The sequence below is a fragment of the Rhea pennata genome, chromosome 13 (assembly GCF_028389875.1).
Source record: "Rhea pennata isolate bPtePen1 chromosome 13, bPtePen1.pri, whole genome shotgun sequence".
NCBI classification, from domain to species: domain Eukaryota; kingdom Metazoa; phylum Chordata; class Aves; order Rheiformes; family Rheidae; genus Rhea; species Rhea pennata.
The window spans coordinates 6,239,717-6,267,279 of record NC_084675.1 but is presented as its reverse complement, the minus strand read 5'-3'; the positions used below and the strand labels follow the sequence as shown (position 1 = coordinate 6,267,279).

Below are 27,563 nucleotides of genomic sequence, written 5' to 3'. Positions count from 1 at the left end.
AAGACTTCCCAGACTATATATGTGTGCCTCTAACGTCGAAGGATATGACTGCACTAGGAGACTGAGTAGAATTAATAGTAGAGGGCTTTCTTGTTCTCGTGCAATATTCTCACTTTAGCTTTAGATCTTGATTCTTTCTCTCCCCATCATTGCATAACAGGGGTACAAATCCTAAGGGAAAATAAATGTGCATAGATTTCTAGTTGGTGCAGTATCATGTTAATTTAGGGTTGATGAACAGCAAATGGTGAATTTGGAAACTGAATGAACTCTTATTCAAAGCAAAAACTGATAGGAATATTTTAATTCACTTAATTATATGTTTATCACACATTTTATCTCACTTTTACCTGTGCAGATTTTGTTGGGATAAGACACACAAACTCTAAATTCTCATAAAGGCACAGTGATATCTAACTCAGATATTGTGTGGCTTCAGTAATGAATTCAGAAGCAATCCATTATCACTGTTGGTTTTTCAAAAATTAACTAGCTACACTGTACTTTCTAGAGACACCTTTTCAGTACAGCATTTAGACATATTGCATGCCCTGAGTCAAACTGAAAGTTGATTTTGGACTAGAAGCCTGAATACCAAACATATTCAGATTTTGATGATAATTAAAATCTTTATAATGAACCAAATCACCTGCCTTAACATATTAACCATGTTGAACTTTGAGGCAATCAAAGTCTTTATCCTCTTCTGATTTGGTGGGTTGAAAGCACTTGCAGAGCACTGATCTATTAAAGATTTTCTTACTTTATCAGTTCTTAGAATTTTTCTTTCCCCTACTGGAAATCTTCATTACAGTTCACATTAAGGCTGAACTCAAGTTAATTACTGCAACAGCTTTTGCTCTTTTCTATGATATATTTCTGATCTCTGGCTGATCAGTGGTCTGTGGTCAAGACTTGGGGTCTCCAAGAGGCTTAAAACATGTAGAACATTTTGACGTTTAGGAAGGTCATGTAACTGCAGAGGCTAGAAGGACTGTTTTAACTATCAGGAGAGCATTTAATTCCCATTTAATTCAGGTTGTTTAAACAATTGTTTTCTACTTAAAAAAGACAAGTTTCAAGCCTGAGTTTTGTACGGCCTGTCTCTTGCAGAATAGCCAAGCAAGAATCACTTCTTAAAACTTTCCCCCTGAATCTTAACTTGCTGTTCTCTGTCCTGTGTTTGTGCTTTCAGAAGTCTGAAATACTACACCAAAGGTTGATGAACGGCTGTAGAAATCTTACAGGAGGCAGAATGTCCTGATTCCTTGAAGATGAACACATGTGGCTGGATTCTGTGGTAATTGTCCCAGTGATGCATTGAGCTTTGTGATGTGATATTCTGTGAAATTTAAGTTCAGTAAAGGCAGTCTGAAGATTACAACAGATATTAGTATTAACCAATTATAAAAAGAAATCTTGACAAATTAAATGTCAAACCCTACCTAGCTGTGTCCTGTTGAAATTCAGATCCAGATGTGAGATTGGCATCTTGTGCATATCTTTGCTATGCTGAAACACAGTGGCAAAAAGCAACAATATTCTCCCCCGTCTCTTAGCTAGCAGTTAATCGAGCTCTGTTTCTCAAATCTCCTCAATGATCAGGAGTTCTTAACTGCTCGCATTTTTCATTCCTCCCATCACCTGAGAAGGTTTTTCTATTGTTAAACCAAGCAGCAGTGACTTCCTGCTAAAATACAATGAAACAGAGCAAAACCTTGTTCTGTGAGGTCTATTTAATTTTCATTCTGTTACAAAAAGTTTTCCTGGCCAAGTTATGAATGGAAAAACTGGTGTCGCTTTGTACAGCAATTCAGTGCCAAGTTCTTAAAAGCAGTGCAATTGGAAATGGTAAAGACCTGGGAGGTCACCTAATCAGTGCTATTCCCAAGCAGGATTATTCCCTATGGTGTATACATATGTTCCCATGGGCTTTATCAAGTCTTGTTTTAAAAGCTCTCCATTAATAGGGCTCTACTTGTTTCTCTTGGGAAATCATTGCCCATGGAAAAGGTTTCACAAGAAGTTTTTCCTATTACATGATAAATCAAAGTTCGAATTACTAAATTCCATTAGTAATGCAGATATCCTCAGCTAAAAGTTTTGCTCCCTTACGCAAAGTGTGGTCTGCTGCACATCACGTTCTGTCTTTCTGAGCACTGTCCCTTGTTGGTACATCTGGTGTATAAATTGTGTTCAGAGTGGGCCTGAATAGAAGTTGCTTGATTTTAATGGCTGTTCTCCTGGACCACTGTGCGGATGCATACTGCTTCCAAATCACTCATGGCTCTGCATGAGTCACATATTTAAATGCTTTCTGTCACATATTTAAATGCTTTGTTAAAAAACATCCTTGTGATGTCAAGGAATGCAATGTCCACTGTTCTTTACCTTTCTGGAGTCAAAGTCTTGAGTGAGATTGAGTGTGTACCCAAGGAAGGAAGAACATGCCTGGGTGAGGCTCAATATTGGTAGCACTGAATAAAGCATGCTAACCTCATCAGAAGGTAAGAACAATCTGCAAAGCATAAACAATTTGTTTTTTAAATAGTACCCCAAAAGTCCCAAATCTGCAAACTTAGCTAAGTGTGCCAGTGTTGCTAGCCTGGGATTTGTTCTCCCATCTTTCACTTTAATTTACCTGTGCCTTGCTAGTGCTTTATGCCTCACTGCAAAGCACTCCACCGCCCAAAGGCTTGGCCCCAAACTTGCTTCTGAAGCTTCTCAGTAGAAAGGAGCAGTCCCTGTTTTCTAGATTAACTGTCGAAGTGACCTCTCTCTGCTTCCAGCTGCAGACTGAGGGCCCAGGCAGGCTTGCTGACCCTGGGACAGGAGGGATAGCACACCCTTCGCTTTGGAGTCTCAGCAGTCACTGCAGGAGAGCAGTGCCACCCCCTTGTCCTTGCATTTTTCTTTTCTGCTGGTCATTTATTTTTTTAACATCAGTTGCCCTAATTGGGGGTGGGGGGGAAGGCTTCGTTCAGTACAGAGTGAAATCCTGGACTGAGTGTTGGAACAGGCAGGTATTGTAATTCCTCTGCATTCAGTGTTCAGAAATATATCCCATATGAAAGAAAAAGCACAGTAAGAATATAATGGAGAAGCAAGGGGCTAGAGAAACTTAGACCTGCAGACAGAGCACTGGACAGTTGCTTCATAGTGGCATTTCTTTGAAATGAAACTCCTGGGTTAAAGTTCTGTTCTTAGCTGATGTGAGTACAGAGGAGCATAAATGCAGCCAGTGGAGTTATTCTGAGTTTACACTAATGTTAGCTTAACTTCCAGGGTAATGAATCTGTTTAATCAACTCATATGATTCATTTGTTAAACAGAAATCCACTCGTTTAGTCTGAAAAAAGTTATTCCATTATGCTCTTGTTCTGATAGTTATCCCTTTCTATTCTTTCTCCCTTTCTCATCTATATTTTTAACATTTCTAACGCATATTTTGTGCTGAGAAGCTGTATCCAAAGTTCCAGATTTGTATGGATTATACCACTTTACCATCAAAGGGAAGTCCTTCTGCCTTGGGTTGTGGCACACTGGATCATAGACACTGTCTCCATACAGTATTCTGGTTACAGAAAGCAAGAAAGGACATTTTTTATACCAAATGAGAGCAACAGAGCAGTTTAGTAGAGAGACTGGAGTTCTCATCCCAGAAGTTACTAGGTGCTCTAGCTCTGGTCAGAAGTGCTGTTAGACCTTCAGTGCTGAAGAGGATCTTTGATGCAGTGTTACATTTGAAGATTTATAAACTTAAAAGACTATATTTTACTATAAAACTTGTTAGAACAGAGTTTCCTGTGCTGTGAAAAATTGCAAGCTGTTTTCTGTAGAATTGCCCAGAATCTGCAAAACAGTTAATTTGTTGCTTAAACACCTACATTTTTACAGCCCCTTTCAGCATTTTTTAATGGTACATCTGTCCAGAGAGTCTTCCCAAAGGAGGACTTCCCCCACTATCTGAGGCAGTTTTGTCAAACATGCTGCCCGGGGGCTGGTTCTTCCTGCCTCACTGTATTTGCATGGCCTACACAGTGGATTCATATTCTGCACAACCAAATAATAATTACAGACAGAGCCTCTGGATGTGTAAGTTTCTGCTTTTGGGGTGACCAAAGTGTTTCTTTGGAGGAGTTGGTGCCGGGTAGCTCCTGTCGGTATAGCCTGGATTGTGAGTGCTCAGCGTCACAGTTACAGAGGAGTTGTACTTCCATCTCCCCCTAGTCTCAAGTACCTCCTTTTGATAGCAGACATCCACTTGACTCATGGAGTTGGGTTTCCTTCATGCTGGATCAGGCCTGCCTGCTCAAACTCATGCTGCCGGAAGCTCTTCTCTTTAGACCTCCGTAACCAGCAGTGTATGGCAACCAGGAGGTCATCCTAAAACCCTTCTTGTGTTTATTTTAAGAGCAGACACACAGCTTTTGGCTAAAGGTGCTGCAATGATAAACACTTTACACATGGCTTTTTTCAGTGACTGTCCCCTTCTCCCACAGTGGTGCTCAAGGCAGCTTTAACTGAACAATTCATATTACAGGGCTCATACCAGTACTTCTCAGACAAGAGTTACTTGTTCTAACAAGCTAGCATTTTTATTAAGCTGTTTGGGTTCCTTTTTCTTGCTGTGCTGGTAAATGAGTTATCGTGCCTCATTTATTACTTCTCTGTTAACCCCAAACAGTAAGTATCCAGAGATGCATGTCAATATTCAGTATTCTTTCGGTAAAGGACTGTGCCGAGCTATTATACTGAGCAGTTCTGAAAAAAACAGGCCCAGGGCATCTTGAGCTGTTTACTCTTAGCCCCAAACCAGCAACTGTTTTTGAAAAATCAGCTGTTTACTTCCATTCTCTTATTAACCTCATGGAGTATTCAATTTTAATCTCTCTCCAAGACAGGCTCTCAGAGGCAGGCAAGTATCTGTATATAGTGAGCTCCTCAGGAAGCAATCACAAGACTTTGAACATCTCCTTCTGGGTGTTAAGTGCTGGGCATTTTAGAAGATGGGATCAAGAAGAGCATAGAAGGGAATTATTTGACTAGGAATTAGAAGATGCTGCAGAAGGCTGAAGTGGGGAGAGACACCAAAACAACAGAGGAGCGAAAATCAGCTAGATGAGGAAGAGAAAGCAATGGCAATGGTTAAAAATAGCACAGGGCCCTGTCATGAAGATGGCTGTGACAGAATATAGCTTACATGATGATTAGGTGTCAAAATCATGTGCATGAGCATCACTAAGAGACCCTCTCCAAGTCTTTAACCTGATACCTTGGACCATGTGCCCATAATTAAAAACAGGAGTGGGGACCTTGGTGCTGGGTGGAAAAGAGTATCTAAACTGGGTATGCTAAGTCTACATCCTTTATCTTCTAAGGTAAATAGGGTGATTTTGATCCTGTAATTTGTCATCTCTAGTTTGGATTAAGAATAATTCACTTGGTAAGAATTTCCCATAAAGAGCATTCAAGAGCTTCAGATTACGAAGTTCTGCAGAAGAGCTCTGGCTGGCTGGTGTTTTACACAGGCTAATACAGATTTCTGTGTAGATCTTAAAAATCACATCTAAGGCAAAAGACATTAAATGACCAAGATTTTGCATCTAGTTCCTCTTTCCTTGTGCTAGGTCTCATACATAAAGATCATTAGGCTTCAGGTTATTAACTGCTTCTCAGTTAGTTTGAAATCCTCTGGATAGAAAGCTTATCCTCTTTTAATGCTTAGCTGTGTTTTATTTCCCAGCAATATAAGAAATGTGGGGTTGGAGGCTTTATTCAAACTTAAAATCCCATCTTGTAGTTGAGGGCTGCTTTCTGTATACCAGCTGTTTCCTCTCATAACATGCATGTCTGTGTAGTTCACTTTGTGAGTTGGTGCCTGGCACCCACTGCGTATCAGTAACCGTATACAGTGATGTGGGCTGTATCATGTATCCAAACTGGTATTTCAGCCTCCTGTTAATGTTTTAAGAGCTTTAATTGGACAAAAGGCCAATTCCAAGTTTGACAATTTGAGTTTACTGGAATCAGCACTGAGTGTAGAACAAAGAGCGCAGCATGGTTTGTGGCTCTGTGTGTTCAGCAAGGGAGCAGCGTATTTTATAGGTTAAAAGATGGACATTTTCTACATCCTCGTATACAAATTGGGTAAAATATGTGGACCAACCTTGCACCTCTTCAGCTCATCTCCTTTTTATGTGGAGAGGCTGTGCTCCTGGCCAGTGTATAATACAAGATCTGTCCATTTTACTGAAGCCATTCAGGACATTGGTGTGGTGTGGGTTACTGTAGATTTGCATTTAAAGCAAGAGTCTATTTGTCAATGTGTTAAACTGTACCTCGTTCTTTATGCTCACTCAGATGAAGGAATTGGAGTTTAGCTGGCACCAGGCTCTACTATTTTGGCTGACAAGGTTTAGTGTAAACAAATGCAGGTCTGTGAATTATCTGGGATGAGGATCAGTTAGGGGTGCTGGCTACCTATAGCCTTAATCTAGTTGGCCTAAATGATTTATAAACTGGCAACATGATAAATGTTGTTTTAAGTGGACAAATCACATTGAAGAGGTGTAACTTTCTGTCAGTATGTAACATGACCGCTTCTCTTAGGGGAAGAATAACAATCACAAAGAGCAGTAAGGGTAACGGGATCACAAGTAGGCATATTCGTTCTCTCCAGCATAAATCATTAGAAGGGCACTTCTTTCTTACCTCTTTGCATGTCCTTCTTCGTCCTTCTTCTTCTTTTTTTTTCTTTTTTCTTTTTTTTTTTTTTTTTTTTTGGTGCTATTTTCTAGCACTTCCACATCACTTTGGAAAGCTAAACCCTCCACTTGATTTGTGCTGCAGTTTCTTCATAAATCTATGAAGCTTGTCTCCATCAAGCTGTATTTTCCATTAAAATATGGTTCCCAGGTGATTTCCAATACTATGAAAAACATGTAGCCATAAGTCTTTCACTGATTGTTTATTATCTGTTTAGGTGCTCCTGAGGATTTTGACAGCTAGGACTTGTATCATATGTAATGTAATAAAAGTGGATGTCTTCAGCATAACAGGGATAGCTGGCCTTTCATTTCAGTCTGCTAGGGGTGCATCTGTTTCCTTTGTTCTTTTAAAGTTTTTTTTTAATGTGAAACTCAGTCTGCTCCAAATCAGGTCTGTTTTAACCTGATATTTTCTTTGCTGTATAGGTGAACAAAAGATAAAAGAAAATCCAAACAAAACATTGTCAAGAAATGTAGCAGGATGTTCTGTATGGCTACCTTGTATTTGTGTAAAAAAGCTTGTTATGGCATGCAATATGAAAAGGCCCTCACAAGAGTTATAAAAGGTTAATGCTTCCAGCTAGTGCTTTGTGGTGGATTTTTTGAAAACTGATAGGAATTAGTTAATAATGTCTATCTGTAGACAAAACCACAGTCCTTTTGCAGGGAAAGGTCCTGCTGTCCTTAAAGGGAATTTTGCATTAGAATTACAGGACCAGCCCAGTTTAAGTACTGATTACGTGGTAGTCCACAGGAAGGCTGAGCAAGACGTAAAGCTTTACCTAAACTCGAACAGCATATTGTGAGTTCAGTTCATCAAGCCTGCATATACCACCTCTGTTGCCAAAGGAATTCTGTATTTTCTTGGCATTTCCACTGATGTGTACTGTGTTGCAGGAAAAGCACAGCCAGCTTTCCAAAGAGCTCTGGAAGACTTTCACTGAGAAATGGTAGACAGGGATGGCCCAGTCACAGAGGGAAGTGGAAAAACCTGAGGGGAAAGAAGAGACTATCTTCAAGGTGTGCCAGGAGATAAGAAGTGGGCAGGCATCCATTTTTGACCCTGTGGTTAGTATCGTGGCCAGTCTTGTGTGTTGCCTCATCATTTTCCCATCACTGGAGCAGGGCCATATTGATCATAGAAATGTAAACTAGTGCAGGGCTCAGAAGGAAAATAACTAATGATTATCAGTAAAATTTGTCACTTAAGGGCGGTCTTTATCACAGTCAAGCAGAATGATTTAGTACGGCCAAGAAAACTGTCCCCCTTGGGCTCCAATGCCTTTGTAATGTGGAATATCCTCCCTCTGCCTTGCAAGAGATGTCCTTATTTCCCTTCTCAGTGGTGTTCATCCAATTGCTAAGTAAATTTGATAAAGCCTTGGGTATGCATTATATCTTTTCCAGTTGGACCTCATAATTCATTGTTCAATGAGAAACTATTTTCCTAAATACTTGGCAAAGCACTTAAAAATAACTAATGCACAACAAATTTGAAAAATAACTCATTAAGTTTTGAGGTGGAGGTGACTTCCCCGGAGGACAGAGCTACTGTTCTAATCTGTACCTAAAACCTTGGCTTCATCTGCTAACAGGCATGTCTGACTGCAAATGAAATGCGGCTTACCATCTTGGTTTCCTTATAAACACCCTTGACTGCACCTGTGGCAGATCACATAGTAATTACAGTTGTGCCATGTAGTGTGCATGCTGAAAAGAGCTGTCAGGGAAGAGTTTAGTTGACATGACACACAAAAATACTGTGTTCCTCTCTACGTTTTGATGGTGTTCGCTAGCAAAGTAAAGCTGAAGCTCTCAAAGAGCTACATGAACTTAAAATGTTTGAGGTTTAGATTTCTTTATCATTATCTGCTTGATATCTCATATTATTTAAGACTAAATTATATATGCAGCTGGTAGGAGAAAGAAGTTAACATTAACTGAGCGTTGGGGGTTTGAAAGAGGTGAGCTCTTAATCACAAGCACTACCCAAGAAATGCTTTATTTTCCCACAAGACTTTTAAAGCACCCAAGTCTTGTTTTTAAATGTGCTGGATGGTTCGATCTTTGGCTATATTCAGTGTTCCAGAGGCAATTAACAGCAGGGCTCCACCAGTGCACGGTGCACTGTAGACAGACATGGCAGACACATTTTACACTTTGGAGATTATACTTGCTTGCAGCTGAAATAGCTTCAATCGGTGCAAATGGTGGTTTCTTAGTGGTTTTTGGGTGTATTGTTTTCAAAACAAAATTCTGTTGGATCTTTGTTTCTGCTGGATGTTGGCAACTGATAGCTGAGCAATCCCATACAGGCACCTCTGTTTCCCCCTATTCTTACCTTCTATATTGCTTTTAGTCTTCAGAGTTGCCATTCCTTACCCGCAGCCCTAACGGATTCTGTCTTCTGAGACTCACCTCTCCTTTTGTCCGCAAAGTCCAAGGCATGTCCCAGGCATACTGGTACAACTGAATCATGATGCTGCGAGACTTTCAAGCGCCACTTACAGTGTGCACAAAGATTCCTCGTTCCAGTAGTTGTTTGACTTCCAAATTTATTGTCAATGTGTTCTGTCATACTTAGTTTATAATTTTAGTACTGATTCTCTTCTGAAATGAAAACCTCTTAAAGAGCAAAGGCTGATGCAGATAAAACCCTCTGGGTTGTGATCCGTTCATTCAGAGCCGAATGTCTGCTCATTGATATCATTTGCCTTATGACCAATTATTAGATATTTCATTAAGCAGAAAATAATTTTTGCCCAGTGTTGTAAACTAGTTTAATAGCATTTCACCTTCTGCATCATAGCAGCTGAAAAAGAAGATGGGAACGTAGGGTTCATTTACTGGCCATTTTAGCATTTGAGAGGGCCTTTGTTTTAGAAAATGAAAGTAGATAGAGGAATACTTGTCTTTCCTCAGTAGAGACATTCAAACTGGAGAATTCAGAGCCACATCTCTGACAGACTCTCTGAAAGGATGCCATTCCTGAAAGACTTGATGCTGAGGTTTTTGAGGTTTTAGAAATGAACTCGCTAGTTTGAGAGAAAGAAAAAGGCTGAAATTCAAAGGTTCTCTGCCTTTCCCTGACGCCCTTTCTAAGCCAGACCTACAGGCTCCATACCCATTCCTCTTATGCACCAGCCTTTCTTGGCTGGCTGTGGGACTCTTGCAGTCCCTGAAGAAACATAGATTTGGAAGTAGCCTGCTTAGTCCCACTAAGCCTAAATGCCTCTACCATTGGCAGCTACATCATACCATTCGTGGGGTTATATTGCTGGCCCAGTTCTTCTTGGCTGCTACAGGAAATTGTCATTTTCAGCCTTCTCAGCCCCAGATGTTTTATTCTCCTTTTTTCATGAAAAGGAAGGATAATTGATCTGTACTTCGGGTGTTTGCACCCAGCATTCGGTACGTTTTTATTAAATGTACCTATTTACATATTGAGACAAGAGCTCCCTTTTCCTCGTTAAAAAACTGTTCTTTTAGTCTCCCATCCTACAATATGTTCTTCATGTTCCTGAACTTCCTACTCTCCTTTCTCTGTGCACATTTCTGTTTGAATTTGCCTTAATTCTGCCACTGTTAGGTGATCAGCTCCATACCCGGCATTGCAGATACTGTGTGGAACAGGACATTTCTTCTGTCTTTCCTTGCCTTGCCTGATGTGTGCTAGGACTGCATTTCACTTTTTTGTGGCCCCATTTTTTACCAGTATTTCCGGCTCTCCAGTTCATTCAGTTCTTCTTGTGGAAGACAGCCAGCCTTCCCTGTACACTGGCAAAGCCTCCTCTGGGCTGAAGCAGACTTTCACTTAAAACCTTTGTAGTTTGTATTTAGAACTGATCCATTAACTTCAGTGGGATTGTAGTCTTTGTTAAGAGAGCAAATGTGTGGTTAGAGGACATACGTTGTCAAGAAAAGCCTACAGTTGGTTGCAAGTGTGAACAAGGTTACTTCCAGATATATGTGGATGTTTCCTGGTAACAGGTTATAGCCAATATATGCTAACTGTGGCTTTAAAAGAATCCTGTGCTCTGGACTAAGCTACTGATGGAATAGGATGAGTTTCAACTGCTGAACCCTCCCTCCTGAGGCCAAATGCTTTAAAGTAGGATCTGATGCAGATCCTTTTCCTCAGATTGTCAATATCTTCAGAGCACCTCACCTCTTTTCCCTTTCAAAGGTAGTTTATTTGTTTCCTGAAGTTTCCAAATCAGTTGAGACTTAACATACAATATTGGGTAAATTGAGAGGAGTTGATTTAATTAATAAATAGCACAAAGTTCAGTTAAAAATATATATTCGTTATATTCACAATGTATCGCCAGTGCCACCATGCAAATATCGTAACTGGGTACTGTTCCCAACTGTGCACACAATGAAAATCAGGAAGTTGGTTGTGAAACTCCCAAAAGATTACAGCTGAGGTTCTTTCTCTGTGTGTCATGTGGCTCTGGAGCTTTCATGTTTCAGGCTTTTCTCTACTACTTGGGGCCCTAACAGTACCCTCCTCTGTTTAAGTGTTAACTGAGATTCCCACGTAAGCCCACCTGCCTACATGGCTGGAACTTTAACACAGTTTTACCAATCAAACAAGGAAAATGAAGTGAGAAGCATGAAATACTACTTTTTTTTTTTTTTTTTTTTTTAAGACCTTTGCATAAGTAGTAGATCTGGAAACTATTTGTCTATTTCTTGCTATGAGTAAAGTTAGCTCAGCAGCTGGTTGTGCTTCTGAGAAATGTGTGATGTACAGTAAGAAGCTGGCGTACTCTGCGCAGAATACTTGAAACGTAGGTTTGGTGCTGCTAGTAGTTTCCTGGAAATGGACACTACTACCAACATGAAGTTGCATGAACTCTGGCATTGGATTTAATACGGGAGATGGGGGCTGAACTGTAGAAGAACTGTGGCTTCCGTTGTTCCAGCATCAAAGGCTTTTACATTCCTTGTTGTATTTATGAAAATTATTTGATGCTGTGAATAACTGAGCGAATTTGAAGGGGCTGGCTTTTTAATCTTCTGCATTGTATTGCTTTGAAAAACATACATTTTCAAACTTGCGGTTTCCCAATGGCAACAACTGTCATTTCTCTCAGGCAGAACTCAATTAAGGAAAATCTCATGGCACTTCATATTTTTTGGTTTATGTGTAAAAATTTCCTGTCAAGAATAATAGTGTTCTCTGGTGTGAGTTCTTGGGTTTGCAAACTTGGAATGTGTTTTCTATGGGTCCTCAACATTTTTCATGTTAGGGTGAACATTCTTGGTTTGCTCTTTGAATATTTGGGTAAAACAAACAGAAAAAAAGAGGTGAAAAGTTGATAAGTATAAAAATAGGAATGAATGTTACAAGGAATTTCCCAATATTTGCCCAGAACTGGCTCTTGCACATCCTCTGCTTTTGCTTGAACAATTGGTCTTATTTTAAACATGCTCTTTTGAGCAGCTGGATTCATTACTGAACCAACTATCAAGAACCAGGGGATATGGCCTTTTTCAAATTTAATAAACCTTTGAGGATTGCAGAAGGAATACACTTGTCTTTAAAAATCAGGCTGTAAAAATGAAAACTAAACAGAAACTCAGATCAAATTCTTGCTCGTAGATGCATTGTGAAAGCCAGCTGTTGTCTGTTTTGCAATAGAAATTAATAATTTTAACAAAGCATTATATTTCTTCTGATGACCTATAATGTTAATTCTTTCTTTTTTTCTTCTTTGACATGGAGATCAGAATCTGGCCTATATGTTGTAATATCGTAAGAAGAATACACAAATACAAATATGCCTAAATATGTGAATACAAGCCAGGCTATTAATTCAGGGAGTCTTGCCACATTTATTAATGTTCTGTGTTAGGAGATTAAAGCTATAACATAGAGTTATGTGAATTATAAGCAACTCTTTAGCAAGTCATATATTAACCATAATAATTTTTAAAGGGTGGAGTGTAATTTATTGAACATTGTAAGAAAAAATAAAGTAAATGAGTTAGCTCAGGGATGGGTTGGTAGCAGACTGCTTGTGGAGACACTTACTCCCTGAGGTGATAGAGGTTAAATGCATTACAGAGCTTATAGGCTTGCTCCCTAGGGAGAAAGAGGGGCCAGACATTTCTAGCTGACATGTCAAGGACACCACACATTTGCCCTCCTGACTAATGGTATGATACTGAGCTGATAGCAAGGTTGCAATGGCAATTTTCAGAGAGAAAAATGGAACACAATAGGTGGCTCCTAATTAGAGAGGAGGGCAGTGTGCTGGGACAGTCTCAGAATTTTGGAGGCCCACTAACTGAAGGCATGGTGAGCTTGAGACCGCTGATGCAAACGTGGACTGTTAATAAAACAATATCCAAAAAGGCATTTCAGCTGAAGTTTTCACAATCAAGCACTCCTCAGTTTAACCTTCATAAGGAAACCTTGCATGTCAAGCTCTGGCCTGGTCCTGCGCCATTGAAATCTGTATGCTTCTGGCCATTGCTTTCATGGGTTTCCTCTCATTTGTTTTACTATAAATCAGTAACTTAAGAGAGGTAGGACAGACTTGTAGAAACAGGAGAAAGGGACTGCTAGCAGTGCTGGAAGGGTAATGTATTGGGGGATATGGGCACATGGAAGAAGAGGCCTGGGGAATGGTGGGATCACTGAGTGAAGGGAAAGGTACAAAAAGATCAGAGTAGAAGAGTGAGCAAAGGGAGGAAGATAGAAAGGACAATGTGAATAGGTGGTTGCAAATGCAGGTAAGGGGAAATGGAACTGGGCTGGCCCAGCGGATTCTAGTGACATGACTCAACACAAAAATCATTTCATGTTAAACTGGGGAACTCCAGCTTTATTAAGAAAAAAATCCACTTGCATGGTGTTTGGAAAAAGACATCTTCTAGCTGCAGATTCAGTATAGAAAGATACTCATGAGAATTGGGCCTGGAGAAACACAGCAGCTGTTATTTAAACTGAAGCTGTGTTTCCTACTGGCAAAGTCAGGAGACTGCACCTATTTTAAGTCTCATTAGAAAGTGATTTGTTTCCTTTAATATCTTTCTAATATTGGTCTTACAAGAAATCCCAGATACAGAGGGATTACATAGATAAACAGATAGCCTCAGAATTTGGAGCCCACTCTAGGAGAGTAATTTTTCTTCTTTCTTATGTAAAACCTCTTGACAAGTCTAAGACGTTATCCTGAAGAGCGTGATGAAAAATAACATTAAGTAACATGAGAAAAAGGAGGACTTAAAGAAGACCAGCATGGTTTCAGAAAGCAGTGTTTTCTGCCGCACTGAGGAGATAGGCCTTGTAACAAAGGCAGGGAGATGACGAAGCTGTGGGTTTATGTCTCTACTAGAGATAGTTTTGAGCTTAGCTGCTTGATAACAAAGCTATGCGAAGTGTTGCTGTGGATCTCACTGAAGGTTAGATTCTGGTATACACACAGCAGCAAAGTGTACATACCTGCAGCTCCTCTGTCAGCCTCCTACTTTGCCAGCTCCCTCTCTCACCTAACAAGCCTCAAGAATGCACCCTCCCTTAATCCTCTGCTGGGAGGCTTGGGGCTGGTTGGAAGAGAAGACCTTTAGCAGAAGAAGGGAGGCTTGTTTGGAGAATGAAATTCGGTAAACTGCAACCTTGGAGTGAACCTGCTGGGACTGATTTGCTGCCAGCCCCTGGGAACAAAACTGCAGCGTTCAGCTCCTGACTCCCGTCAGCTCCCACAGCCTGGAGGGTTCACACTGCTCTATCTGGCACCTCTCTCCATGTCAGAACAAGGCATTGTGTATGTGATTTCAACATGCTTCTGGTTTTGTTCTAACTGCCAAGAAACACTAGTTGTGTTATTATGAAATGATTGAGGAGCATTTGCTCATACAAATTATTTGTTTTAAGAGTTTAGTAATTAAATGTCAACACGTGGTGTTGGTGTCTGAAAAGCTCTCGGGTGAAAGCCGTGCTCTAACTTGAAACTATAATGTGCTGTTTTTCTTCTCTCAAAACACATTTGTTTGAAACACCCTATTTAGTAGAATGCATCTCGCTGTAACATGCGCAGTCCTTGGCCTTCAAAGGCACCCTTGTGCAAAGGGCGTGTTGCATTAATTTGTTCAGCCAATTTAGGGTGTGTGGCATTAATTTGTTTGGCCAATTTGTTTAGAATCTGGCAGAGCGTAAGCACCCAGCGCAATGTCTGGGCATAATGCCTTTGTCATCTCTACACCAAATCCGCATAATGCCTGGCCGCACCTTGAATCCAGACTCAAAAGAAACAAATATAGTAACAAAAGTGATGCATTAGTGTGTGCCAGCATAGCTCACTGTGGATTGTTAATGCTGTGCCTATTGAACCTTTGATTTTTATGGAAGTTATTGGTTCTAACCTTATATAATTTTGTGTGATGCTTCCCTATTATTCTTGTTTTCCCGTAACGCTCAAATGGATGGTTATAGACTTTCCCAAGTTGTATGAAAAATATTTCTTCTCCAGCTGCACCGAAGTTTAAAGTCCCAGTTCTGCATTCAGATCCATGAAAATGGATCACATGCCCACAAGGCCCACGCTGGAATTTTTTGCTTCCTGGTATATGGAACAAAAACCACAGAGGAGCACAGGGAGAAAGTTTCCACCAGCTAGTTATAACTAATACTTAGAAAAGTGTCCGGGTCTGATTTAAAAGTAAGCAACCTATGTTCAAAATGTGAGCACCCACTGTCTTTTAACATGAGCTTCCAAACATTCAACACTATGCTTTACATTGAGTTGTTGGTGAAAATGCTTGTCTTCATTTTTTTCTGAACAGGCAACAACCTAGGATTAGAGCTGATTGGAAATACTGTTACATTTTCTGTTTTCTATGAAAATTTAATTTTCATAAAAGACAATGATACCACCAGCACTCTTCAAAATTTAGACTAAATGTCTTGAGATTTGTGCTGTCTTTCAGGGAACACATCTGTATTCTGAGAAGGCAGTGAAATTGTGTCAGGGCTTTTGCTTGACTTCAGGGAAAGTCAGGTTTTTACCCTGGGTATCTACACTGCTGAATTTTGTTAGAGTAGGTAAGCACAAGAAAAGGTACCAGGCCTAGCTATATGTGCATCTAGGCCTTCATATACACAGATATATTGTGAGCTGCTGTCAAATCACAAAGTAGAGTGGGAATTTTATGAAGTTCATTAAGGAAGCCTTACACAGTGCTTTAGTAAAATGTGTACAAATTCACCAGGCCTTTTCGCTGGACCCTTGGGAATGAGACCACAGTGTGAGATGCTGGAAACTGCAACGCTTGCTTTCCATAGCCTGTGTGAAATACTGAAAGAAAAGCAGATGTGCAGGAATGCTCACGTTTCCCAGAGTAAGACTGCACATTTCAGAGTGTGTTAAGGATACCGGCGGATGACCTACAGTGAGCGATACACTGTGCAATCTAAAGCCAAGGGCTTTATGTCAGGCTTAGAGATTTTGAATGGTAACACACTTTTCAAAGAGCCTCAAAGTAATTAGCCTTTCCCTCCAAGCTGACACACTTACACTTTTAATATCAGGAATAAGGAAAAAGACTAAGGCTTCTAACCTCAAATCCATAGCAGCTTAGGCACTTTCACCTCTCCGGTTTTGTTATGACAGCTCTTTGTTTGGCTGATAGTGAGTGGTGTTTTGAATAGGACGGCTTTTGCTGCCTGCTTTGCTACTTTCCTGTAATAAGGTAGGACTTGGAGGTTATGCAGCAAGGTGCTAATTGACATTAACACTCAAGACAGGAAATGCTGACACAATTTAAAATTAACATCCTGTCAATATACTGCTGACCTGTGTTAAATGTGCGCTTTGTCAAACTTTCAGAATTAGATTTTAATACACAAACAGTGTAATGCTGGGAGCATTGCTGTTCTTGAGAAGACTGAATTTAATATGTATAAACATAGAAGTCACCCAACTGCTTTCCATTTTAGCTTACCTTTTCTCAAAGGGGGAAGTTCATTTTTGCCAAAAAGGTCAAGTATGTATAAAGCATTCTAAAAGAGCTAAAAAATGATACAGTATTTGTTAGACATTGGAGTTTAAAAGAAATTACCCTTATTTCTCAGTTTATTTTATATGCTGCCTCACCAATGACCATGATTACTGGAGACAAATTTTTCAGAAGATTATACCACATGCATGGCACACTGGACCAAACCAGGCTATCCTGGTAACCTACCTAAATAGCTGGGAAAAAAAATAAAATAAAAATCTGAGCAGGGAAAAAGACATATAGCAACAGACCATAAAACTGACTGCTTTTCAAGTGCATTATTCATTGCTTAGCAAAGTAGCTGTTAGGATATTTGCACTTCCTAATGACTCCTAAGAGAACTGGTGAAGGGAAAAAAGGTATAATGCCACTATTTCTCCAAAAAATAGTGACCAGGTGATGTAGGTGATATGTAGTCATCAAAGGTCATACAAATACTCTTAAAACACAAGATGGGCTTCTTGGCTTCTGATATCCATGGATACGTCATTAGTGAGATTTGAAGACTTAAATAATCTTAAAATAATCTGTTGTATTAATGACTCTGAAATACCTGTCATTGTGGCATTTCAGTGTTCTCTCCAGATTTTAGAGTATCTCCTGAAGGCAGCTTGTTCTTCTTAACTTCTGGACAAACCATCATTTCTATTTGCCCCTGGCTGAGCTGCCACACAGCACAGAGATTTGGGGCATCTTTTGGTTTGAGGTCCTGCCTTGCTGTTTGATGATGTCTGTAGAGAACTGATTTTTGCTTTAAGAGGCTCTGACACATTCTGCTTTAGGGACACATGTGGGACAAAAGGAGAGCTGTGTGCGTCTGTAGGCACCTGCAAGGGCCTCCGAGCACAGGGTGCTCTTGAATCCCTTTCTGCCTGACCAGCTAGGAGTGGGGTTACGGAGCCAGTGCTGTGAGGGCTGTACCTACTGCAGATGTGATGCTGCTGGTCTCCGGTGTTTCTGGCCAGTAGAATAGTCCTTGATAGCACAAGTGAAACAACCCTCCAGCAAGGTCTACAGTCGGCCCATGTTTACTGCTGCATTTTGAGTTCTGTTTCTGCATCCAAACCTTAGCCCAGAACAGGTGGGAGCAGATGGTGGAGCCATTTGTGCCCCTTCCCAAAGTGTGCAGAGAGCAGTGGTACCCAAGTTCCTGTGCTTGGCAAATTTCTGGGGGATAGTTAAATGGTCTAGAATGATGCTGTATTTTGGCTTTGTTTATGGATAATAGTAGCCAATTTCATAAACTGTCCTATTGGGTCCTCCTGTAAGAACCTTTGGTGGGACTTGCACAGCCCAGCCACTAACTGTTACGTAAACTGGAAGAAGCAACTGATGCTGCTCCCTGTCGAGAAAGCAAGAGTCTTTGCTTTGAAAAGGTGGAAGGCACGAGTCAGAATAATGCCGAACAAGAGAAAACAGAGCACGCTTGGGTGCGGTCTGATCTGCGGAGGAGGCTGTTTGCTGAACATTAATCAGAGGTTGTCCCAGGCATTAGGAATAACATGAAAAAAGGCACGAAGCCAGGAAAAGGTGATGAAGAAAAAGGAAGCAATCAGAGGAGAAGATTGGGCTGAGCGGAGAAGCAGGAGGTGGAGCAGGACAGGTTGAAAAGAGAGATGTTGGTAAGGGCGGACCTGTGCAGGCTCTGGGAGTGTGGTAATGTTTCAGGAAGGTGGTGCAAGCTACATATCACTCCTGGCAAACTTCCTCTAAGAAAACAGCAAGTGGGTGGCCCGTTGCTGTATGCGCTTACCACTGATGGTTCCTGGGAGCAGGCCAATATTGTGTGTTTCAGTTAAGGTTACAGTGAGACTGGAAAAATATTGGCTGTAGCCCTGGTTCTGCAAATTTTTTGCACAGGGCATCTATTACTGTTAATAACGGAGTGCTCTGAAAGGCAGCCATTTCGGTTTGTACACGAGAAACTAGGGAAAGTGCTCCCACTGTGAGATACCCTGTGCAAGAAAGTAATTCTTTAGAGTAGCTGCCACATTAGGTGGAAGATCTCTAAAGCAATGGCCATTGAGTGCTCTTATCCTGTGTTACAAGGTACTAGTTAGCCTTGTAGGAGTTAGCCTTGTAGGACTGCTGCTCTGAGCCGAGTTGGAAAACAATGAAAATTGTAAATGAATGACGTTGGAGACTGACTTGGCCCTTTTCTCTGAAGCTGATTAGCAAAAGCTACTCAGAGAAAAGCAGTCACTGTCAAATGGGCAGTATTTTGCTCTAGATCAATTCTTTCCTGCAAAAAATACAGGGATTTTATTCCCCCTCCTTTTTTTTTTTTTTTTTTTTTTTGTACAAAAAATAGACCAGTTTCTGAGTAAGAAACTTAACTATCATGGTCACACTGGGCTCTTGGGGAGAAAAAAAATTGCCTTCCACTACAAAATGTTTACATTGGCTGCCGAGGTTTCTCCTGATTTCCTCTGTTGGGAATGAATAATTAAGAAGTGAACCGGGAGGTGAAAAAGGCCTCTATGTGTTTAAGTCTAATGTCACAGCTTTCCAAGGACAAAGCTTCTCGTACATAGAAAGGCTTCTCTGTCAAGCGGATGAATTCAGTAGCTAAGCAAGCCACCAAGAAGAGGAGTCAAACAAAGCAGAGAATTCCCAGAAGGAAGCTTTTGGTATGCACTTACGACAGGTATTGCATGAAATGGATGCAGAGCACACATATGTGGGACACACAGGCAACACACACAAGGTGTTAATAGTCTAAGCTGATGCCAAGGAAGAAAAAGAGCAGACAGGGTCAGCTACTGTTTCCTGAGCTAAATGTTCCTTTTCTTGTGGTGGTCAGAGCTGGGGTAGTTTTACAATGTGCAAAACATGCACTTGTAATTAAAATGAAACTGACACTGACAGAGACAGGGGACTGTGAATACTGACCTCTCCTGCTGCATCTGTGGAGCATTCGGGGACACCTTTTCTTTTCTCTCTCTCTCTCTCTCTTTTTTTTTTTTTTTTTTTTAGCAAAAATGATGTTGGTTTTTGAAATTCTTTTTTAATAAAAGGTGAACAAGAATGAAGTTCTCTGTTAATTTGTATGCACTGCATGAAGCCATTTCTCGGGAGAAGGCAGTGCCGATAGTACTTCAGAATGGAGAGCTACCCTACTATATTTTTTAATTTTCCATCCTTCTATTTGAAAAGAGGGATTCTGCCATTGCATGTAGGCAGTAGGAATTAAAAGAGGAAAAACAGGAGAAAGAAACAATAGAAAATTCTTACCTATCTGTTCGGTTTGTTTTCTGCTATTAGGCTTTTCACTGCTATACTCACATAGCTCTTTTGGCAGGCAGGTTCCTAGTGTGCCTTACTAAAGGGACTACCTGAGTTCAGCTTGTAAATCCCTTTGTAAAACTGCCCTTTTGAAATTACACTTAGGATGGGAGCCACTGAAAGTGTACGGTGGTCTGTAGAGAGAAATGTGTGGCATTCTGAAGCAGTATTTCATTGACCCTGCGTGGTGCTGGCTGGACAGGGAAGTCACTGTGGATAGAGAGGCTCAGCTCCTTGGCTGCTGAGCGATGGCTTGGCCAACTTGCGTGAAAATCTCTCCCCTGGTGTTTTGAATGTAAGACTCCCAGGGTCGATGGGAAGATCTGCTCCCTTCTCCCTGGTCCTTCCAGACTTTTTAATCACCTGCACTAACCAAAGAATCAACAAGCATATCATCTTCCTTACAGTGAGATAAGATCCGTGAAGAGGTAGAGCACTCCGCTTTCCAACAAACTCATGCATAAAAGGTTAATTTAGAGTGTGTGGATGTCTGTGTATGTTGAGCAAATGGAAAGCTGGAAGGGTTCTTTTCATTCCTCCTGTTCTCTTAGTGTTGGCTAGTAAGTGCAGGTTGAACATATGACTTTACATTACGGAGCACCTCTCCATCGCCCGGGCCTTTTGTCAATTCACCAAATGTGACAATTACAGCATTTCAGAGATGAGACTTTCTAATCCTATTACTCATTCATCAACCTGCGGATGATAGCAGAAGCCAGATCGAACAGTGCCAAAAGAGCAGTGAGGAGCCTTCTCCAGTGCTGTGAAACTAGGCTTAGCTCAGGCACAATAGGTGTGTAATTTAAGATTTTGTTGAACTGAAATCCAATCACATACTTGACTGGTAGATCACAGAAAGACACAGACAAAAAGAATGAGATAATTCTACCTCACACGAACACTTGAATCCAGCTTTGACTTAATAACAAGTGTGTGATCAACCTTACACTGTTTCTTTCATGTTTTTTTATTTGAACCTAGAGCTGGGATGGAACTGAAATACTTTACTTGCTTGGGTATCAGCCAGCAATTAAAAAAACCCAAACAAACAGGTAATAGAGGAACTTACTCAGACAAATAAATGGAAAAAGTACAGATGATCATTACGTGAAATATAATATGAAAATGTAACTTCTAGGCTTGGCTCAGTGCTGTCTTGTCAGCGCCTGGCACCCATTGCTTTCCCAAGGACGGAGAGGATCTAGCAGAAATATGAGAAGAACAAAGCTAAAAAAAAAAAAAAAGGAAAAACCTTGACACCTTGACTATAGAAGGAAAAGGTGTACTGTGAACCTTTTTGCTCTCACTTGCAACTAAAATACTCCTTTTGCTTTGTCCTATTTCAGGCTACAAGTGTAAAAGGAGCAATAGTAGCTGCTATGGGTGAGCAAGGCTGGCACAGCGGTGCTGCAGCTGTGTGCCATCGTAGGTCACACAGCAGTGCTTAGGGGAGCAGGGACATGAAGGGGAGGGAGGGAGGTCTCAGCCACAATCTTTCATGGAAACAGGACTGTGGATTTGCTCTGTTTAAAGAGGTAGCTTTTCATTAGATTGAGTGTATTATATCCCCACTTGTAAAGGGGAGCATTTAACACAACTTGCTGACAGCTTAATCATACACAATGTAGGGCACATAGACTAAATGTTTTGGCAGGAAAATACTCTGCAACAGGTATGTTTACATTTATGTCCATCACTATCATCAGTGCTTGTCTTCCATAAAGTGTAGCAGTCTGGCTTTTTTGGCCACGTAAAAGTCTAATCAAGAGTGTCTTCACACATTTCTATAGTTCTGGTGTCCATCTTGAACAAACCAATGTCAGCTCTTCTGAAGCAGCAAGCTCTGTCTGCCCCTGTGCACCTCATTGGGATTAGTGGTGTGTGTAATACTGACACTAGATTGTAGATGTCACAAGCCGGACGCTCAGAAATACAGGTGCCCCAAACTAGCAGAAACATGAAAACATTAGTGCAAATGCATTGCTGGGAAAAAAAGAGAAAAAGATTTAATGGTTCAGGTCTGGCAGAGGAGCAGGTGCTCTAGTATTGCAGTTGAAAAAGCTTTTTCTAAAGTTCGCGGGTCAAGAAAATGCCTTCGAGCCAAATGAATGAAATTGTTATGTAGGGCTCTGGATGCAGTGGTCACTAGAGAGTGATCAATGCAGTGATAGCCCCAGAAAGCAGGCAGGGCACAACTGACATGTAAGCCAGTTGTCAGAGCTACAGTAGCAACAGGTAATGCTTGTACTGTCTGTATGTCAAAACAAGAGAGCCAAATCCTAGTGTAAGTAGTGCAGTGACTGGGGGAAAAAACAAAAAAACAAAAAACAAAAAAAAAAAAAAAACCACAGAAGCTTAGGGAGATAAACAGGAAGGAGACTCCAACCTTGGGCCAAAGAGTTAAAATGGAGTTTGAAGCTAGGCATTCGTCATGAGACAGCAAAATCTAGGCATCATTTTACTAAAAAAGAAAAAAGAATAAATGGCTAATTTGCTCAATATTAGATTTGGACACATACAGAAACAGCATCAATGGAAAGATTCTTTTTTTAAATAAGTGAATTAGTGGGAGAAAAATCCCACAACAATTCAACTGATATTCAAACATGAGAGAGAGAGGGAGAGAGAGAGAGAGAGAGAGAGAGAGATTTTCAGTGGTTCATAGGAATATGATGAGGCTGAGGTATGTTCCAAACAGAGGGGAAAAGACAAAATATCCACCATGTAGTATGATCTGAGAAGCTCAAATTAGAGCCTAATGTAGTTGCCAAACTGACAAGATCTCATAAACATAGAGATTTCATTCAGCAATATAAACTCTGACATTTGACCAGACAATTCCTTGGGGGCATTAGCTAAAATAGCCTCAGCTTTAAAATTGAAATATGAACTTCTGAAGGCTTTGGTAGTTGCTTTCCAATGCTACTGAGACAACCAATACGAATACTGGTTGCTGAATATATCAGCATCCCTAATTTAGGAAGAGACTGGTGATTTTTGGCTATGTTTAGCCACAGCCACTCTCATCTAAAAATGCTCTTCCCTTTCGGCTTGCAAATGCTGTGGTAGCTCAGTTGACCTTCACTGACATGAAGGCAGGTATAGTTTTCACCACCTCTTTTGCCTGCTATCAGGAAGCCAAACAACATGGTTATGTTAATGTAACAGAGTTACAGTGCTGGGTCTGTGGTTCTGCCTCTGCAGATGAGTGTTCACATGGATAATCCCAGAGAATGGGCTTCGTCCCCTGACTTCGGAAGTGAGGTGGAGGGTAACACAGAGGTCAGGGTTTTTTCCAGTTTTGGAGGAGGAGGAAAACATTAGGCATTAACCCTGCCAGCTGACCAGTGGGTTATATCATGCATTTTTTTTGCTAAGATAGTAGTTGCGTTGTTTTGTCTTGTGAGCAGCAGGCTAGCAAGGCTAGCCCACCAAAAAGCAGACTAAAAGGATGAGTAACAGTTGCTAGAGCAAATGCAAGTATAAATGTGCCTGGTCTCTGGTGACTGCAGGGGTTCTTTGCAGGAGCTTGGTTTGGCGTAGCTGATCTCCACACTGAACCAAGAGAGAAGATGAGGGAATGGTGTTCAGCACTATAAGTACTTCTTATAATGACCTATGCTTAGTAAGGTGTGAGTTTATGCATAATTCCGCACTTAGCAAGTGCTCACCCTTTATAGACAATATGTGCAAGCTGCTACCTGTATTTTTACTAGGTATGCTATTTTTGTGATACTATACAGCTCCAAAACCTACCCGGATTAACAGTGAGAAAATAAATATGTTTTGTTGCTGCTGGCTTCTAGATATCCTGGAGGGACAAGAAAATTATTGGTTTTAGTTTGCTTTAGACTATGAAGGTGGGCATCTGCATACCTGCATGAGCCCCATAGCCCATCACTCTTTTAGCTACCAAACCAGCTGCTGGGTTAGGCCTGTGGTTTTCCTGCTTTTGTCCAATCTGGTAAAGACAACGAGCTACATCTGTCTACTGGTAATGCTGTCTTCCTAACCACAAAGTAACTTACTTTGCACACTCCTGGTACAAGGGATTATTTAATAATATTGTCAGTTTGGTCTCTTAAGCTTCACAGGCTTATTATCTCATCACACAGATTCTGCATGATGCAGATCTCTGTTGGCTTCACCAGAATAACAGCTAACAGGGGAGCAGAACTGTGTTATTAAATAGTCCATGTAGTGCACAATGCATGAGTAGGAAGAGAGATCTGAAATTGAGTTGTATAACATACTTTAACCAAGGAGCAGAGATCTGATATCCTTGTGTCCACCCATAGTGTGCAGAGCATTCAGTTTTGACACTCTCCAGCCAAAACAGCCAGGACAAACAGACCCCACTTGCCTCACTTCTGCCCCTGCCCTCTGACCTGCATGGCCCTTCTCAAACCTGTATATGTACAGGCAGACCCAGCTGCCTTGCTGAAATCCTGCTCTCTGCAGAACTCTTTAAAAGGTCAGACACTGTGGGCCAGAGGTGGATATTCTTGCATGACTCCTTTCATTTTGTCCTCATACTCTTTCTCGGTACCTTGTCAAACTCTAAGAACAGCTCTTTGGGGCCACAGGGTGGGGGGCTGGTTTGGCCTCAAAGAAATTTAAGTACCATGTTTCTATCTTTGTAGATCCCAGACTGTTGCTGTCTGTTGCTGTAAAGTGTCAGACTCTGTATTGGTTGGTAACTAATGGCAGCAACACTTAACGAAGTTGAGTGAGGATGATGTTTAAGCATTTCTCATCCTAAGGAGCTACCATGGCAGCTGTGGAAGGCTCTTACAGTCTGGGTGTGCTCTGAATAACCTCTCTCACTATGGTTCACATTAAAAATTTTGATTATCTGTCAGACTGCTGCTCCCTTTCTCTTGAGCTATCAGGGTTGCAACACTCTGTAGAAGTCATTTACTTGCCAGCGGTACCGTTAGCCCTTTGTGAACAATTAAGCTGAGGTTGGAGGTTGTAATATATCAAATTTGCGGACTGTATTAAATTTTATTTTTACTGAAAGGAACTTTTTGTCTCTTTTATCAGGAGGAAAATTAAGCTGTGAACTGGAATTCCATCAGGCTGTCTACTGTGAAGCCCTGTGGCTTTAGCAAAGGGGCAGCAGTGGTCAGAAATGACACTCAAAAGGTAAATTTATTTCTTTTTTATTAAAAAGGATAAATTATGACCTATACAGTATATCTAAAAGAGGAAACTCACACAATATGCTGTATTTTCCCATTTCTTTTAAAAAGCCTGATCTTGCAATGTACAGAGGAGCTCTGGGTGGAAGGAAAAGGGGTGCCAAGTTACCACTGAAGTTGCAGGATGTGGAAGGTACCGAGCTTCCAGGCCTACCCCACTGGCAGCTGCTGCTACGTTTCTGGTTTGTTACATAAAAAACGAGAGTTTTTCTTGTCTGAAAAGGGCAAGGAAGTGAGCTAAATACTCTGTCTGTCTAGTTATAAATGGACTGGAGGCTTAGGCTTAGGGTTTTGGAAAGCATTTTCAGTTTGGAATTACAGTTTTTGCAGGGCAAAATTTTTAAAACCTTTGAAGACATCTTCAGTGTAGGCCTCTTCTTGCACTGAAACTACTAGGACTTTTGCTGCTGGTTTCTGGGAATTAGGGCACTTTCAAAAGTTTTGGTCAAAATAACTTGTTACGTGATTTTACACCATTTTAAAGAATAGTTATTTACTTAACAAATAGAAATATAATTTTATTACACAGATAACTACAGTGAAACCCTATAGCATTCCCGAGCTTCCAAAGAGCAGACAGCCTTGCAGTCTAAGCACCACGGTAGGAATTCCCAGACAGTATGGATCCACAGTCAGCACCTAGCCAGGCTGACTCTGCCTTTGACCTCTCTGGGATTGTATTCCATACTTCAGGGGAAGGATTGGCTTTTGGATCTGAACATGCAAGTAAGTGCTTGTTCTCTTCATGTGGGTATTGAATAATCCTGCCGTGCACAGACATTAAAATATACCTATGAGCCTCAGTAGCTTGCATGCTGATACTGCTGTTGTTTACGCAACCTGCTCTGTTTGCATGCGGTTTGCCAGCTATGGTTTGCATACAGACATGTTTGATTTTGTGCACCGTGGCTGATGATATCAAATTAGGCTGCAAAGATCCTACGGCCTTTTCATTTTTCTGTAAGATTAAAGGTTTGCCCTGTTACATTTGGCGTGGATTTCTCCTCCCCTCTTTGCTGCAGAGTGTTGTGTTCTACATCCATATCTTCTCTGTTTCCACCCTAAAGAAGGTGGAATTTCAACAGCAAGAAAAGGGATTCTATTGTGCACTGTATAATTTGAAAAACACCCTGTGGGATGAATTGTGCAATTTTAATATTCATTATCTCAAATGTAGACAATAGAAGTCGGCCATAGTAGGAAAGACTGATTAGCACTGAAGATACTTTTTTAAACTTGGCACATTATTTGGTGATAAGCTAGCAAAACTGTTTCTCAAGACCAGTCTCTTTGGTATTTAAAAATGCAATATAATGGCTGTGTGGGAACCATCCTTAAGTAAACACATACACGGGAGCTCACATAAGCCATGCATGGACAGAAGATACTTTCTAAATGTGAGGCCTTAATGGTTAGGAGCAGAAACCAAGAGATTTCTATTGCTCCCTCCAACTCTAAATGAAAGACTTAATTTAGAAAGGAGAGGGGAAGGGGAGCATGCTATGATTCCATAAGGTGAATGGTAATGTTTTAATTATTATTCTATTGTTATTCTTCCTATTTGGCTGCTTGAGGTTTATGTATTTTGCATATTTATTCCTTTAATTGTCACGAGGGTTTTGTTGTTTTTTTGTTTAGTAAAAGTTTGACTCCAAAAAGAGTACAAACGTAACATTAACAGGCAAGATGGGAAGGAAAGAAAAAGGCCATCTTCCTCACATTCAAGGATTACCATGAGAGAAGGATAGAACATGAAGGGTAGAATGTGAGATCTATTTCCGTGGCAATAGATAAGGATTTTTTATAGACAAGGGCAGGTGAAATTATGTGTGGCAACATGATTTGGGAGTGTAATGAAAATTAGCAAAACAAAGAACTTCTCTACCCATCACCCAATGCAATTAAAGTGAAGGAAAAATGTATTCGCAGGTTTGTTTGTTTGCAAATACCATGTATTTCAATAGAAGTTTCCATCTCCCGTGAAGGAAGAAGACGGGATGCTTTTACTCCACACAGTCTTCACATCTAAGGAAACAAGTTGATCTTGTAGAACACCTATCACAACTACAGCCTTCTTTACTATTTTTTATGCCCTCCTTACATTCATTATTCTCATTTCATGGACATTTCTGAAGGTTTTGTGTCTGTATGGATTAGACTCATTAGAGCATTTTGAGACACTGGACACAGTGGTCAAATCAACATCTTCATAGCTGCTTTGAGAGAAAATGGGCTTCTATCTTGCTTTCAGATCAGAACAATGTTAGAAGTCTTTCTTCAAGCCAAAGCC

At 40.7% G+C, this 27,563-nt stretch overlaps 1 long non-coding RNA gene across 1 annotated transcript; it reads left to right on the top strand.

The window, feature by feature from the left end:
* The first annotated feature begins 1,219 nt into the window (after nt 1–1,219).
* LOC134146190 (uncharacterized) lies at nt 1,220–25,873 on the top strand. The gene is made up of 3 exons (XR_009959798.1): nt 1,220–1,300; nt 25,116–25,217; nt 25,803–25,873. It is a non-coding gene; the product is annotated as an uncharacterized LOC134146190 (long non-coding RNA).
* The last annotated feature ends 1,690 nt before the right edge of the window (nt 25,874–27,563 follow it).